The sequence below is a fragment of the Gossypium raimondii genome, chromosome 13 (assembly GCF_025698545.1).
Source record: "Gossypium raimondii isolate GPD5lz chromosome 13, ASM2569854v1, whole genome shotgun sequence".
NCBI lineage: Eukaryota > Viridiplantae > Streptophyta > Magnoliopsida > Malvales > Malvaceae > Gossypium > Gossypium raimondii.
The window spans coordinates 42219722-42239024 of record NC_068577.1 but is presented as its reverse complement, the minus strand read 5'-3'; positions in this window follow the sequence as shown (position 1 = coordinate 42239024).

Below are 19303 nucleotides of genomic sequence, written 5' to 3'. Positions count from 1 at the left end.
TTGAATATGATTTTCTGCCAAAGCCCCTGATGGACTGTTAAGTGTTTATGTGATAGGTGACATGGCGATTGAGATGACAATTTTGATTATGTGGTGGCTAACATGGAAAGATGTTGATGTGGAGGGCTTAATTGATTTTTTAATTTTTTTGAAGAGGGCTTAATTTATTTATTTTAATTATTTAAGCCTAAACATTATTACAATATTATAAAATTATTACAATATTATAAAAATTTTAAAATCATAGAAAATCAATGAAAATGGTTAAATATCATAAAATTTTAAAAAAAATACAAAAACTATTAAATATTCTAAAATATTATTTATATGTTATGAAAAAATAAAATATTATAAAAATAGAAATTATAGAAAATTCTATAAAAATAATTAAAATGATAAAAAAAAATCTATAAAAATCAATAAAAGGTTATAAATGCTTATTAAAAGTATTGTTGATACAATGTACAACAAAGGAGAAGTACTGAAGAAAGGAGACTGGTTGCTATAGAGGTCGAGTCACCCAGTTAGGGCGAAGAGCCGAAGGTTATGGAGAGTGGTGGTGAAGAGAACATAAAGATTGAGAGTTGAGAATGCATTGACAAGGAGTAGGCTCGGTATTCTTAAAGGGTTAATCCTTCTTCATCATTTCTAGGGGTATTTATAGGCAGACGTCTCATTTAATATGGTCTTAACGTGTTGGATTTTCCATCTAGCCATCATTACGAATCACGCTAGAGGGATGTCTTCGATGGGACGAGAATGTTTGTGACGGGATAGATCCTGTCATTCATTTAGACTTTAGTGGGATAAAGTTGTTGAGCCCATGTGATGTTTGGTGACCAAACGACTTCATGTTCCCAAAAATATTAGGTCAACCATTCTACGAGTAGTCATCCCAGGAGGGTGAGTTCATAGGTGACCTCCCGACTTGTTGGTGGTTGGTTTATTGTAACACCCCAAACCCGTATCAATCATCGGATTAGGGTTACGAAGTATTAAAGATTAACCAAAAACCATGCAACGTAATATCGTTCAATAAATTAAATATATCATAAACCATACATGTATATTGTCCCTAAATCGAGCCCTCGAGGCCCTAAAAATAACTTAGAAGCAAATCGGTACTACTTGGAAACAATTTGAAAGTTTAGGAAAAAGATGCAAAATATACAAAACATGGGTCACAGCACACGGCCGATACACATGCCCGTGTCTCAGGCCATGTAATTTTTGAACTAGGGACACATGGCCATGTCTCAGCCCATGTCCTCACCTATGTAACTCTCTGAGTAAGGTCACACCGCCGTGTCACACGCCCGTGTGCCAGGCTGTGTAACTCTCTGAGTTACCCCATATGCCCGTATGACAGACTGTGTGTTAGGTCGTGTTTGTATACAAAATAACTTTCAAATGGCACACGACCATGTTGCCAGGCCATGTGCCTCACAAGGTCACGCTTGTGTCTCAGGCAGTGTGACCCAAAATTTACCTAAAATCAGGCCATTTCACAATCAATTTCATACTTAACAAATCTAAACATTTTAGCATACATCTAAGGGACTTAAACAACATTCACCACTACATGAGCATGCCATTTAACACCCTAAAATCAACCAACCAATGTGCCATTAAAAGACACCACAATTACATCAAAACATCAACTATCAAAATATATAAATATTGCTTCATTTCATGCATAGTAACCTAGTTCAAACATATACCAAAACATACCACAAGTACTCATTTTCATACAGTTCTAGTTACACCAAAAAGAACCTATTTACAAGTATGTAAAATACCTAGTGTCATAGTTTAGTAAAGTATCAAAGTGTACCAAACCAACACATTTAGCCACATATACATTCCACTACCCTAAGAGACACAAAAACTACCAACTTCGATGGATAGTGTGAGTCGATTGATTGATCGTTCCAAAATGTCAGCAACAGTTATCTACAAAACAATCCAGAAGAACCAATAAGTTTACATAACTTAGTAAAGACATTGTATAACATTTAATCTAATACAATTAGACACAATTCATATACTATTTGATTTCAGGGTTACCAGAGTACAATTAAGGCACGTAAATGTGTTCAGGGGTACCGAAGTACATATAGGGGCACGTATGTGCAATCAAGTGTACCGAAGTACAAACATGGGCACACGTGTGCAATCAGGGGTGTCGAAGTAAAGATAGGGCACGTGTGTGCATTCAGGGGTATCAAAGTACAAACAGGGCACGTATGTGCGTTTAAGGGTACTGAAGTACAAATAGGGGCACATATGTGCAATCATACAAATATTTTCTATGAGCATAATATTTAAAGAATCATAATATAGAAATAAAAATAGAAATTCATAGTAATTAAATGCTATGAACTTACCTACTATTCGATTCCGAACAACACGTAAGGACTAATCTGCTATTTTCCCTTTTCCTCGGTTATTGTCTTTTTTATCCAAGTTTTGATCATGCAAGAAGAATCCAAACCGAAGCTTATTTCCTCTTAAATGGTGAATTTCAGTTCTCCAAAGGAAAAAACATAAAGATGATCACTTTGTTTTTATCTTTTCTTACTTAATTTTATTTTTAATCGTTAATTTACTACTTTACCCTTATCACTAATGAATAATTTCAATAAAACCAAGCCCATGCACATGCACTAATTCCTTAAATGGTATATTTACCACTCAAGACCCTTAGATTAAAAATTCAAATGTATTAAATCCCTTTAACTAAAAGAACTCAACTTTTACTCTTTTTACGATTTAGTCTTTTTGCTTAATTAATTATCTAAACGCAAAAATTTCTTAACTAAAATTTAATACTGAGCTTAATGACTCCATAAATATTCTATAAATAATACTTATGATTTGAAACGATAGAAATTTGTAATTCCAAAACCACTATTTCATTACCACTGAAAAATAGGTTGTTACATTTATTGTTTAAGGGTCGTTCAAGCCTGCCATGTAACACCCCTAACCCATATCCGTCATCGGAACAATGTTACGAAGCATTACCAAAATTTATAGATCAAATATAGACATTTTATATCATTTAACATTCATATCATAAATCAATCATATTCAATCATATTGTCCCTCATATGAGCCCTTGAGGCTCAAAATTTATATTAGAAACAAGTCAGGACTAAACCGGGCACTTAGGAAATTTTTTGAAAAATATCAAAACTTTTTCAAGGTGCAGGGGACACACGCCAGTGTGGCCAGGCCGTGTGCGCATTCGAATTAGGGACACACGGCCATGTCCCAGCCCGTGTCCAAATTAGGGTGCTCTCTGACTTGGTCACACGACCAAACCACACGCCCGTATGCTAGACCGTGTGAGCATACTGACTTGTAATAAATAGGTACAGGAGTCAAACGGCCAAGCCACACGCCCTTGTGCTAGGCCGTTTGAAAATATCTGAGCATTCTGTTGTGCAATTTTAAAGATACAGGGTACACACGGCTGAACCACACGCCCATGTGCTAGGCCGTGTGTCACACACGGCTGAGACGCACGCCCATGTCTCTACCCATGTGGATGAAACTAGGCCATTTCTAAGACCACATTTCTCTCCCAAACTCGACATCAACCTACATTAACACTTTAACATATCATCAAGCCACACCAAAGCATTCAAATCAAGCCAAAGTCTAGTTTAATACATATGATAACTCCACATATAATCAAGTAATTATACTTACCTAATTGATCATATAAACATATATGCTTATTTATAACAAAACTGACTACCTTAAACCCAACATCAATATAACTATGTGATTTCCATCATTCAATCATTTAAAACACACATTGAACATGATATAGCCTCTTATGTACACTTCAAAACATATCCATAACAAGTTATTCCAATGGCTAGTTACAACCAAAACATTTACATGCCATCATTGGCTAAATTTAACCTATACATGCCATTATAACCAAAATTTAGTTTGCTTTATATACCGAAATGAGCTAATGGATAGTGTGAGATATCTCCACCAAGCTTCCAACCCAACGAGCTTCCGAATTACTATAAAACAGAGGAAGTGAAACAGAGTAAGCATTTAATGCTTAGTATGTTTGTATAACATAGAAATTCACATCTTAGGCAAAATTACCATTTTGCCCCTATACTTTTGATTAATTACAATTTTATCCCTAAGCTTGGAAAATAAAATTCATACAATTTAATCCTTATTCCAAGCCTAGCCAATTTTTACATGTAACAATAACAACCCATGTATTTCACAAAATTTAGAATTTTTCCTTTAATTTTCCACCTTTATAATTTAGTCCCAAATCACAATTTCATTAAAATTCACTTTACAAAAATTGTTTATCTATCAACAACCTTTCATTTTCTACCATAAAACTTCATAATTCATACATACTCATACATGGCAAAACCCTAATACTTTGATAACTTTATAAATTAATTCCTAGGATAGCTAGATTAAGTTATTATGATCTCGAAATATAAAATGATTAAAATGGGGAAAAATGCTTACCTAATTAAGCAAAATAAGTTGGCTTGAGCTTAGGTTTCAATGGTTAGGGTTTCCATATTTTAATTTTTGGGAAAGATGATGAAAAATGATGATATTTTGTTATTTAATTAATTTATTATCTTTATTTTATCATCTTTCCAATTTAATCATTTTATTTTCTTAAATTTCCAATGATGAATCATATTAATTATCTATTAACTCCACTAATTGGTCTATTTTCCGCATAAGGACCTCCAATTTTGAATTCCATAGCTATTTGATCCCTTTAGCTACTAGAATTCAACTTTTTTATTCTATGTAATTTGGTCCTTTTCATCAAATTAATCATGTAATTGGTAAACTTTTCTTAACAAAATTTTCATACGACTTTTCTATCATAATGAGACCATGAAATAATATTAAAATAGTTTTTTTCTTCCGGACTCGAATTTGTGGTCCCGAAACCACTGTTCCAATTTCATTGAAAACGGGCTGTTACAACTGTCCCCCATTAAGAAATTTTTGTCCTCGAAAATCTTATCAGTAAAGAGGTTCAGATATTGCTTTCTAATTATTTTTTAGGTTCCCAAGTAGCTTCTTCTATTCCATGTCGTTGCGAAAGGATTTTTACTAAAGTTACCTTTTTATTTCTCAGTTCTTTCGTCTCACGTGCTAGAATTTTGATCGGTTCCTCACTATATGTCATGTTGGGCTGAATCTCGACATCCGTTGGAGAGATAACATGTGAAGGATCTGACTGATACCGTCGTAACATAGACACATGAAAAACATTGTGAATTTTGTTAGGGCTAATCGGTATGCAACAAGTCCGATTCTCTCAGTGATCTCATATGACCCGATAAATCGTGGACTGAGTTTTCCTTTACATATAAACCGAAGAATTTTCTTCCAAGCTGAAACTTTTAGAAATACTTTGTCACCAACTTGAAACTCTATTTCTTTTCATTTAACATCTGCATAGGATTTCTGACGATCAGAAGTTGCTTCAATGCTATCTTGGATCACTTTCACTTTTTCTTCTGTCTCACGGATCAAATCAACTCTATGTATCTTTTTCTCACTGAGCTCAGTCCAATACAATGGAGTTATACATTTATGACCATATAGAGTTTCATACAGTGACTGATAACTGTTATTATATGCGAATTCGACTAACGACAAATATTTCTCCCAATTGCCTTCGAATTATAAAGCACAACATCGAAACATATCTTCTAAAATCTATATCACACGTTCGGATTGACCATCAATTTGAGGATGAAATACGATACTGAAATGTAATTGCGTACCCAAAGCTTCTTGTAACTTGTTCCAGAATCGGGATGTAAACCATGGATCTCTATCAGAAATAATAGAAATTGGCACACCATGTAATATGACAATCTCAGAAACATATAATTCAACCAATTTTTCAATTGAGAAATCCATACGTACCAGAATAAAATGTGCAGACTTCGTCAAATGGTCGACGATTACCCAAATGACATCTTTCTTTTTCAGAGATAGGGGTAACGCCGATACAAAGTCCATAGTAACTTTTTCCCATTTCCATTCTGGTATCGTCACTAGCTGTAACAATCCCGAAGGTACCTGATGTTCAGCTTTAACTTTCTTACATATCAAACATCTAGATACAAATTCAGAAATATCACGTTTCATTCCCGGCCACCAGTACATCTTTTTCAAATCATTGTACATTTTATTACTCCCCGGATTGACAGACATAGTTCCATTATGAGCTTCGTGCAAAATCTTCTATACAAGCTCTGAATTTTTTGATACACAAACTCTGCCTCTGAATAACAGACAACCATTGGGTCCTACTTGAAATTTTGAATAAATTCAATTCACACTGTACTCGTTTAGCTTGCAACTCATTATCATATTTCTGAGCTTCACAGATTTGCTGTAGAAATATCGGTTTAGCCTTTAACTCAGCTAAGATTGAGCCATCATTAGACAATGATAATTGGGTATTCATTGCTCGTGAGACAAACAGAGACTTTCTACTCAGTGCATCATCAACTACATTTGCTTTTCCCGGATGATAATCAATAACCAAATCATAATCTTTCAGCAGTTCAAGCCACTTGCGTTGCCTTAGATCCAAATCTTTCTGCGACATCAGATACTTTAAACTTTTATGATCGGTGAATATATGATACTTTTCACCGAACAAGTAGTGTCGCCAAATTTTCAGCGCTAAAACAATAGCTGCTAATTCTAGATCATGTATCGGGTAATTCTTTTCATGTGGTTTTAGCTGTCTAGAAGTATAGGCTATTACTTTACCTTCTTGCATCAAAAAACAGCGTAAATCATTTAATGACGCATCACTATAAATGAAAAATTCCTTACTCGATTCAGGCTGAACTTGAACTGGTGCTTCAGTCAATAAGGCTTTCAATCGGTCAAAACTTTACTGACATTTATCCATCCATTCAAATTTTACATCTTTCTGTAATAATCGAGTCATGGTGTAGTTATCATCGAAAACCCTTTTACAAACCTCTGGTAATAACCAACTAATCCCAAAAAAACTTCTGACTTCAGATGCATTTTTCGGCGGTTTCCAGTTAACAATTGCTGAAATTTTATTTGGATCCACTCTAATGCCTTCAGCAGATACTGTATATCCAAGAAAGCCAACTTCTCAAAACCAAAACTCACATTTGCTAAATTTAGCATACAGTTGTTTATCTCACAGAGTTTGAAAAACAATTCTCAGATGCTCGACATGTTCAATCTCATCTCGGGAGTATACCAAAATAACATCAATAAATACCACCATAAATCTATCCAAATACGGTCTGAAAATTCTATTCATCAAATCCATAAATACCGAAGGTGCATTGGTTAAGCCAAATGAAATTACAAGGAATTCATAATGTCCGTACCTAGTTCTGAATGTTGTTTTTGGCACATCTGAGTCTTTCACTCATAACTGATAATACCAGAACGGAGATCAATCTTTGAAAACACTATGGTGCCTTTCAGCTGATCAAATAAATCATGAAAATGGGGCAGTGGATACTTATTCTTGATTGTAATTTTGTTGAGCTATCGGTAATCAATACACAATCTTAACGATCCATCTTTCTTCTTAACGATCCATCTTTCTTCTTAACAAACAAAATCGGTGCACCCCATGGTGAGAAATTAGGTCGAGAAAAACCTCTGTCAATCAGTTCTTGCAACTGTGCTTTCAACTCTTTTAACTCTGTAAGAGCCATTCATATGGTGCTATAGATATCGGTGTTGTCCCTGGTACAATATCTATAGAAAATTCAACTTCTCTGACCGATGGTAATCCAGGTAATTCCTCTAGAAATATATTAGGATATTCACAAACAACTGACACTAATTTAATCTTTGATTCAGACACTTTGTGTAACACCCATTACCTGAGACCGTTGTCAGAGTCGAGCATGAGGCGTTACTTGACTTAACTTAAAAGTTTGGGGCATAAAATTTACTTTTAAAAGTTATTTCACTGTTCATAGTAAGACTGTCCACCTGCGCGGTAGTCACTAAATCAATTATAACTCAATCTACGAAACTCAAAATTTAGATCCGTAAATTTTCCCTGAAACTAGACTCATATGTATTTTTACCATAAATTTTTCAGAATTTTTAGTTTATCCAATTAGTATAGTTTATTAGTTAAAGTCTCCCTTGTTTCACTGATCGACTGTCCTACCTCTTGTCACTAAAATTCAATTATCTCATTGTACAGACTTCATATGGTGTTCTCACTTGTTTCTACAGAAAATAGACTCAATAAGGAATATATAGATATAAATTAAAACTCATAAATATTTTTATACAATTTTTAATTATTTTCCAAAGTCAAAACAAGGGATTCCGAAAACCACTTTGACCTTGTCTAACAAAAATGAAAATATCTGAGAATACATAATTCCTTTGTCTACACCATCATTTTTCTATGAAAATAGACTCAATAAGCTTTAATTATATATCTCATCCACCCTCTAATTCATTTTCTACTATCCTTGGTGATTTTTCAAAATCATGTCACTACTGCTGTCTCAAAACTGATTCACTACCAATTGTTTTACTTTTTCATGATTTCTATGCATAATTTATCACCTAGACATTTATAACAACAAACACCTTCATACTTAGCCATTTTAATAAATATTTGTCATCAAATATTTACATTTAATCTTTTGGTCATATCTTAAGAATATGCAATCGAAATGACCAAGTCCCTATACATGCCATAGCTCAAAACATTTATCATCTTAAAATACTGAGTTGTGGTGGTTGATAGTGTGAACGCTCTCCGACGTCTTCATGATCCCGACTATGCTTGATAATACTATATGAAAGAAAAAGAAATAAAAGAAGTAAGCATAAAACTTAGTAAGTTTACAAGTAAATAAATAACAACATTTATCATAAACAATTATATTCATAAATTTTCATTAAGCATTAAGATCTTTACTTTCTTCTTTACTTACTCTCTTACTCGTTTACTTACTTGCTTGCTTAACTTACTCATTTGTTGCTGAAATTTCTTTTCTCAACTGATAACTGAGATACTCTTAATCTTATTAACTCACCTAAACTTGTCTATTAGGCTTTTACCTGAACTTTCATGTAACATCGTCTATTTACTAGCCCGTTGAATCACTTGGAATACTAAGGATACTTGGGTCTCCTGTCTGAAAATAACATGCGAAAGCTATGTCCCAGACATAGTCTTACATAGGATGCTACTTGTACTGCCAGTGCCATATCCCAAATATGGTCTTACATGGGAGTTCTCATATAAGTGCCCATGGCATGTCCCAGACATGGTCTTACGGGGGACCTCTCATCTCGGTGCCAACGCCATGTCCCAAACATGGTCTTACATGGGACCTCTCATAATCTCAATGATGCCAATGCCATGTCCCAGACATGGTCTTACATGAGATCTCTTTACCCAAATGTCATGACATTTGTATCTAATACATTCCTCATGTTTCAACGGAGACTTTTAACACTGATTCTCTGTCATCTCATACTTGAGTCAACATTAAATAAATTCATAAAATAAATGCATAATTGCTGGAAAATAAAAATATTAATAATAATTATAGAAATATTGTATTTATTTACCGTAAACTTACCTCGGTACAAAATATGATCAAATCTAGCACTTTAGTCCTCAACCGTTTTCTTTCCCCGGTCTAACTCTGGATTTTGTTCTTCTTAATCTATAATAGAAAATTTAGCTTATTTAATACTCACATTCATCAAAACATTCCTTAACTCGAACTTTCACAAAATTACATTTTTGTCCCTAAACTTTTACATATTTACACTTTTGTCCCAAAGCTCGGAAATTAAACTTCATCCCTTATTCTTATGTTTTATGACATGCTGAACATTTTTCCCTTCTATGGAAACATCAAATTCCCACTCTAACACTTACTTATGAACATTAGGTATTTTTTACCGATTATGTCAATTTACTCGTTTTCACTTAAAATCGACTAGCAAAAGTTGTTTAACATAATTTCAAGCTTTATATTCTACCATAAAACATCAAAATAAACACATTTCACCTATTAGTATTTTTCCAAATATAAACCCTAGGTTAAATTATTGCTAGAATAAGCTAAACCAAGTCACTAGGACTCCAAAAACGTAAAGAACATTAAAAACGGGGCTAGAGTAGACTTACAATCGAGCTTGGAAGCTTGAAAAACCCTAGACATGGTTTCCCCTTGTGAAATTCGGCCATGGCGTTGAAGATGGATAAAAATTGGCTTTTAATTTTGTTTTTAATTCATTTTAATAACTAAATTACCAAAATGCCTTGAATGAAAAACTTTGGAAACATGCCTAACCATGTCCATTTTTGTCTACCAACTTAAAAAATGGTCTAATTCCATATAAGGACCTCCAATTTAAAATTTCATAACAATTGGACACCTCTAACATGTAGAACTCAACTTTTGCACTTTTTACAATTTAGTCATTTTGACTTAATTGAGTGCCCAAACATTGAAATTTTCGAACAAAATTTTCACAAAACCATTTGTGAAATCATAGACCATAAAAATATAATAAAATATTTTTTTCTCATCGAATTTGTTGTCCCGAAACCACTTTTTCGACTAGGCCCAAAATTAAGATGTTACAGTTTGGTATCCAACACATAAGCAAGGTAAGCATGATAACCTTTTCTGACACATTTTTGTGCTGACATGGTTGATATTACATTAGACAACGCATCTAATCTATCAGATTCAATACAAAGCATTTCACCATTTTAACATTTCAACATAATATGCTTTTGTTTACAATTTACCATGGCATCATGCTAAGTTAACCAGTCCATACCCAAAGTCACATCAAACTCATCAAATGGTAATAGCATCAAATCAGCTGAAAAATAGTAACCCTGTATCATTAATGGACAGTTCTAGCAAATTTTATCCACTATCACATACTGGCCTAGGGGGTTCGACACTTTAACCACGAATTCAGTAAACTCAACAGGTAAATTTTTATTAGACACCAAATTCGTGCAAATATATGAATGAGTTGAATCGGGATCAATTAAAGCAGTTATATCATTGTCAATAAGAGAGAAAGTACCAGTAATAACATCGGGTGTAGAAGCATCCTCACGTGCACGAATAGTATATGTTCTAGCTGGTGCTCGTGCTTCAAATCTTATGGTTGAATCTTTTTTTGTACCTCAGTTACTAATCACATTGTCAGGATTACGTAGTGGTCTACCTCTTTTTGTGGGGTTGCTCGGCCTTGAAGTTTGAATGATATCTTTTTCAGTTTTCTCTTGGCAATCTCTGAGATAGTGGTCATAGGAACCACATCTAAAACATGCTCCAGTTTTCATTCTACATTCACCAAAATGCAACTTGTTACAGTGTTTGCACCTGGGTTTAGTGTTTCTGACACTACCAACACTTGCTATAGATGTAGTTTGAGATCTTGCACTAGAGCGTCGGGTACATCTGTCTCTACCTAAATATCCCACAGGGGTAACAGAACGATCATGATATTTCTTTGATTTCTTCGAGGCTGACTGATATGACTTTCCTGTCATTCTCTTACTTGTATTTCTGGCTTCCATACTAGCCTGTCTTTTCTCTTTACTAGTCTCTTCGGCTTTATATGCCTGATCAACAAGTACAACAAATTATTTTAATTCAAGAATTCTGACTATTAATTTTATGTCTTCATTTAAATCATCTTCAAACCGCTTGCACATTGTAGTTTCAATCGGAATGCATTCTCGTGAATATTTACTCAGTCGGACAAATTCCTGTTCATATTCAAATACTGTCATAAGCCCTTGTTTAAAGTCTAAAAATTCTTTACATTTCTGATCAAGGAACCTCTGGCTGATATATTTTTTTCGAAATTCGGTTTGAAAAATTTCTCATGTAACCCTTTTTTCGGTATAATAGAAATTACAGTCTTCCATCATTGGTAACCCGAATCTTTTAACAGGGACACCGTACATTTAAGACATTCAGCCGGTGAACAAGACAATTCATCTAGAACTCTAATGGTATTTTCTAACCAAAATTCAGCTCTTTCTAGATCATCATCAATTGTAGCCCTAAATTCTTCAGCACTGTATTTATGGATTTTATCAACAGGAGGCTTACCAGTTCTAATAAGTTTTGTACCTTGTGGCATATCGGGAACCGGTTGGGAAACAAGAGGGGGTGGAGGTTGTTGTACAGCCGAATTTGTTCTTACAAATTCTGTAAACCACTCGTTCATCATTTGAAAGAAGAGTTCTTTAGCCTCTCCTCCTCAGCCCTGAGATATGGGCCTTCTACTACTAGATACTGCTCTTTGCATAGAAGCTTGAGCATTACTTTCAACTTCTTCGTAATCAACTCGGTTGGATGACATTACCATATGAAAAACATATTTTAAAATGGTTAAGAGATATCACACTATCACAGGTTATATAATGACATGTATAGCTAAACTCGTATATGCCACGTTAGTCCGAGAATCGATTAAACTGTAGCTCTGATACCAATAAATGTAACACCCTTAACCCATATCCGTCGCCGGAACTGAGTTACGGAGCATTACCAAAATTTATAGATCAAATACAGACATTTCATATCATTTAACATTCATATCATAAATCAATCACATTCAATCATATTGTCCCCTATATGAGCCTTTGAGGCTCAAAATTTGCATTAGAAACAAGTCGGGACACACGGCTTGTAAAAAATAGGTGCAGAAATCACATGGCCAAGCCACACACCTGTGTGCTAGGCCGTGTCTCACACATGGCTGAGACACATGCCCGTGTCTCTGCCCATGTGGACGAAAATAGGTCATTTCTAGGACCACATTTCTCATCCAAACTCGACATCAACCTACATTAACACTTTAACATATCATCAAGCCACACCAAAGCATTCAAACCAAGCCAAAATCTAGTTTAATACTTACCATTTAATCACATTAAAGATAAGTATTCAATGCATATTCAAATCAAATTGGCCAAAAGCCCTAACACATATCCTCATCAACCATGTTAGTCATGTATTTCATAAGAATATCAAGACATGTATGAGCTCATAATAATAACATTTTCATACATATGTACTTTCCACATCAACTGTCCATGTAATATATATAAGTCATATCCATATATTTCAAATATATACTGATAATAATTCGCATAGGATTTACATTTTCTTATAGCAGAAAATTTCCTGTTGAATCATTCAAATATGTAAACCGTCAATTCTTATACATGCATGTTTATACAAGCATGTAAACGAGAAGCTCTTTTGATCCATATAATGGGAAGCTCATGTGAGCCATGTAACAAAAAGTTTATAAGAGCGATAATTGGGAAGCTCATGCGAGCCAATATCAGGAAGCTCCGGAGAGCCATTAATTAGGAAGCTCATGAAAGAGCCTTTAATCAGGAAGCTCCAGAGTGCCATATAACAGGATGCTCATAAGAGCTATGGTGTGCCACAACACATGCAGGATCACAACCGATCGGAATCCTTAGAAGAGCTACTAATGGGAAGCTCATGAAAGCCATATATTAGGAAGCTCAAGAGTGCCAATATCGAAATGCTCATAAGAGCTAATAACGGGACACTCGTGCGAGCTGCGGTGTGTCCACAACACATGTAGGACCACAACCAATTCGGGAACCCTGTATCCATCGAATTTCATTTATTCAAATGGGACTTAATACTTGTCAGTCATCGTCGGATATATGATTGATTTTCATACATAACCATTACACAATTCACATACATAACATTCAATTCAAACATATAAATTTACAATTTAATTACATGAACTTACCTCGATAAGTATTCGTAGACTTGTAAGCTACTAATCCGATACTTTTTCTTTTTCTCGTTCTAGTTTATCCGAATCTATATGAGTAAATATAGCTCAATTTAATATAACTCATATTCAATTAAATCCAATTCACATATTAGGAAAAATTACCATTTTGCCCTTATTCTTTTGATTAGTTACGATATTGTCCCTAGGCTTGGAAAATAAAATTCATACAATTTAATCATTATTCCAAGCCTTGCTGATTTTTACATGTAACAATAGCAGCCCATGTATTTCACAAAACTTAGAATTTTTCCTTGAATTTTCCATCTTTACAATTTAGTCCCTAAATCACAATTTCATCAATATTCGCTTTACAGAAGTTGTTTATGTATCAACAACCTTTCATTTTCTACCATAAAACTTCATAATTCATACATATTCATCCATGGAAAAACCCTAATACTTTGATACCTTTACAAATTAATCCCCAAGATAGCTAGATTAAGTTATTACGATATCGGAAATATAAAAATTATTAAAAACGGGACAATAATGCTTACCTAATTAAGCAAAATAATTTGGCTTGAGCTTAGGTTTCCATGGATAGGATTTCCAGGTTTTAATTTTGCGAAAGATGATGAAAACTGATGATATTTTGTTATTTAATTAATTTATCATTTTTATTTTATTATCTTTCCAATTTAATCCTTTTCTTTTCTTAAATTTCCAATGATGAATCATAATACTTATCTACTAACCCACTAATTGGTCTATTTGCCATATAATAACCTCAAATTTTTAATTTCTTAGCTATTTGATCCCTTTAGCTACTAGAATTCAACTTTTACATTCAATGCAATTTGGTCCTTTTCATCAAATTATTCATGTAATCAGTAAAATTTTCTTAACAAAATTTTCATACGACTTTTGTATCATAATGCAGAGCATGAAATAATATTAAAATATTTTTTTCTTCTGGACTTAGATTTGTGGTCTCGAAACCACTGTTTTGATTTCACTAAAAACGAGCTGTTACATGCCACGTATGTAACGACCTAAAATTCAAAGGTGTTGAAAAATGTGTTTTTGGAACCCTATTTTCGTAAACCAAACTCGTAAATATTTTTATTAAATATGTATGGGGTGATATATAAAGTGGATTGAATTTCGGTCATGTAATTTCATTGAATTAATGTTTAATCAGAGTACAGGGACTAAATCATAAAAGTGTCAAAAGTTTAATTCTTAAGGAATATGCTATTAGTATTTAATGAAAGGGTCTTGTATAGAAAATATACCCCTTTAATGTTATAATAGCTAGCTGGTAAGCTTTATATATGTATAATGTTATAAAATTTTAATAAAATAATGTTAATTAATAAAATAAAACATAATTAAAAACTATGAGTAGGATGAAAGAGAAAATAATTTTTTTCTTTCCCAAACTCATAAAAGTTAGAATAAGAAGAAGGAAAGTTAAGCGCAATTTAGTCATTTTCATGTAATTTTTATGTTTTTGAATCCGGTAGTTTAAGCTAGCTAACCCATGATGTATTTTAGATTTTAATTTTAGATTTGAAAAATGACTAAATTGTAAAGTCAATTGATGGTTTTGTTTAATAGGGACTAAAATGTATAAAATTTGAAATTTGTGGTAGAAATGAAAACTAGCAAGTGCAATTACGAATAGAGTGCAATTAACATGAAAGATTGAAGCTAAATTTGACAGTTATGTTAGTCCCGGTTTTAGGGACTAAATTGAATAAAATGAAAAAGGTACATAAATTAAAAATAGAATGTGAATTTGGTCATGTATTGATAATTTTATATTTTTTTAATTAGTATCTAAAGTCTACTTAGATATCTCAAAAAAGAAAGGAAAAGATAAAGTTGTTTACGAATAGCTTAGAGTTTTATTTGGTCATGGTTTGTGTTTCTATAATCCGAATGATCTCAAGTGTTGCATTTTACATTACATTGTATAATTCAAACTATCTTAGTTGTTGCATTTTTACATTACATTGTATGGTAAGATTATAAGGTGAGCTATAATTGATTCAATGAGTTGTAATGATGTGATTGAATTGAATAGATTTGAAAATATTAAATGTTATTTAAAATATGAAATTGGGCTTATGTTGTAATGAACTATGTTGTTATATATATGAGAATTATGGATTTGGTTAATTGAGATTATAATATTGAAATGAAGAATTGGTTGAACATAAATGTAAGAAATTATTACCTTCTTAATTGTGGCATGTCATAGAATAGGAAGAGTTTTGGGGTTATACGACTGTGTCGGGGAGTGTTGGGCACCCCATTTGTCGATTATACCAACCAGTGTTGGGCACATCTATTTGTCAGTTTTTATCAGTCAGGGCAGGGCACAACTTATTAATTCAGATTTATCTGATAGGCACTGGGTGCGAAATTGGTGTGTTGGTTGGATCCGTGTATCTGTCTGAGTCTAAGTCATGTTAATAGGGAAATAAAAATAGGAATTGGAATTATGATCTGTGAAACAAATTGAAATAAGGATGATTATGATTTTTGAATGCATATAATGGAAATTGAAATGGAATGGGATATTACTACTTGATATTTCAATGAATGTGAAATGGTAGTGTGATGTTTGATATTAGTACTTTTGTAAGATTGGTTAATGAAGCTATGAAGAAGTGAAAGTTTACATGTTGATTTGCATATCATCTATTATTTTTTTAACTTATGCACTTGAATGTATTATATATTGTTTAAATGTTCAGATTATAGAAATACCACTGAGTTATACTTAGTGTACGGTTTTGTTTCCTGTGCGTGGGTTAGGTACTTTTTTATTTGATCTTCAACTTCTGCATCTAACAACAATCACGGACTCAAGAGTTGGTGAAAATTTTGGTTTTTTCATAGCATGTACTTAGGAAAGTTATGTGGTTGTATATGTTATGTTTTGGATGAATTTGGTATTTTAAATGTCTTGTAAATATGTATATAGTTATAAGTTGGTAATGATCCTTGTATTTGATCACCTTTGTGGATTGTTAGGTATGTATGTTATAAGTCTCATATGGTGATAAGATGACATGTTTTGAAATGAGCTTAGTGAATGAATGGTATGCTTATGCTATGGTTGAATGGTTTTGGTAAGGATTTGTGCATGCTTGTATGGTTGATAGTGAATCATTATATGTAACACACCAAACCCGGCCTCGAAGTTAGTCCTGAATCTGGCATGCCACATTGAAGTGTTTTTCGAAAACCATGTTTTCAGTAAAAACCGTTCTTGAAATTTCAAACTTTTTTCCATTTAAAACTTGTATACAACCTCAATTTGCATTTGTTTATTTTCAATCGAGGTTTATTAAAAAGTTATTACCTTTAAAACCTTATTGTTAAAGAAAGCTTAATTTAAAACAAATGATCTACGAGAATGTGATATTTAAAAATTGAGGTGTGGAAACGTAATGTTAGAAAATAGTTATTGTTTTAGAAAACCGTGTTCTACTTCTAGCAGATATAAATCACAATCATAACAAATCCCAAATTTAAAATCCAGAAATTATAGAGGCCTTATTACAACCCGAATCAAAATCAAATTGCTTAAGTAAATGAGCAAAACAGAATAAAACATGTGCAGTTGTGTGGCCTTCTCTGAGTCCCTCACAGCTCCGAACCATCTAACGCTGGGGATTACCTAAAAGGTTAAAAAAAAGGGGTGAGTTTACGAAAACTCAGTGTGTAATCCCCTTATTAAAGAAACAGAATCAGTCTAGGCCTGAGCCCTTAACAGTAACAGAATCAGTGTGGGCCTTAGCCCATTACGGTAACTGTGGCAAAAGGCCTTAACCCTCCATCAGCCTCGGTTGGGCCTGAGCCCATATCAAATGGCACATATCACATATATCTGGGCCTAAACCTATCTCAATATCAGAATTAGTATATGCAATGCATAAATACCCACACCAACACTGCACTCCATCTCCTGTCCAACCCTACACTTCTGTGGGGATTAAATCGACCCAACCATCCCTACACTCCTTATGTAGCACCGGTTGAGGCACTAACCAATATTGCAGAAGAGCTGCCAATCACATAATCGGCTAAAAGCCATCGATGGGTCCACAGTCGTCTCATGTGACCTGTGCGACCCTCACATATCAATCACTTCCTCCAATACAAGATCTCAACCCCATGCAATATGTCATGTATGTAGTATGTCATGCTCAGAATCAGTCATATTGTTCACAGTCAAGTCAATCAAACCATAGCACAAATCAGTCATTTACCCTTGAGGAGAAAAATAATCATTTACCCTTCAGGGGCATTGCGGTCATTTAACAACCTTTTCGAAGGTCTAAATTCGCCTCATACGACATAGAAAACCTAAATAATCATAATGGTGTAAATGGGCCTAAGGCCCATATTCGGCCCAAGTGGGCCCACAGGCTCGTGTAGCCCATATAGCCCAAATTCAGTCACGACTATGTGAACTACATAACCCAGTCCAGTATTCGCCACTTAACGTGGATTTTTTCCATGTGGGGCTCACGATCCCATTAGGCCCACATGACCCATTTTAGCCCAACGAGGCCCACAACGGCCCAAGAGCACGGGAACGCTCATGGTGGCCTCTACAGTCTAACACTATGTTTTGTGGGTTCGGTTCACCACATGAGCGTTCGTACACCCATGTGGCCTTAATGGCCGTATTTCTAACTTTTTGGCTTTTTGACTTTTACCGATTCACAGAAGAGACAGTATGATTACACACCTTTTCACGAAAGCTAGCGAAACACCTTTTGGTACCAACCTACATTGATTTGAATATTCAGCCAGCCCTTCAATAAAAAATATTTTCAAGTACTTAAACCACACTTAAACAATCATAACCTACCACAATTATAAGAAATATTGCCTACTCTTCTAAGATTCTTGGCCAAGGCACAAATCTACGTTCTTGATGATTATCTGCTCAAGCAGTGATTTTTATCAACCGGACATGATTACTCGAATATGATTTAATAAAATCCAATAACAAAATCACAACATACTTGGCCTACCAACCAACTTACCCTAACGATCAAACGGTTGGTGAAGGGAAGATTTGGAACGCCTCTACACACTAGAGAATCCTCTTTTCTCTTCTCGAGATTTTAACACCCAAAATTGATGATAATGAAATCGGTTAGAAAAGCTTAGGTATATTTGGCCAAGCACAATAGAGAAAGGATGGTAACTGAAAGTACACGAAAGAGCCTTAAAGAAATCGGTTGGGATGAGGAGAGTGGGAAGCAGAGAAGAATATGGTGAGTAGGTTCGGTTTTGAAAGAAAATAGAAGAATAGAGGGAAAAGAGAAGAGAAGCGCGTGTGGCACTGTTAGGAGAGTAGAGAAAACAGAATATAGTGTTCGGCAGAGAAAGAAAAATGAGACAAAAAGAAAGT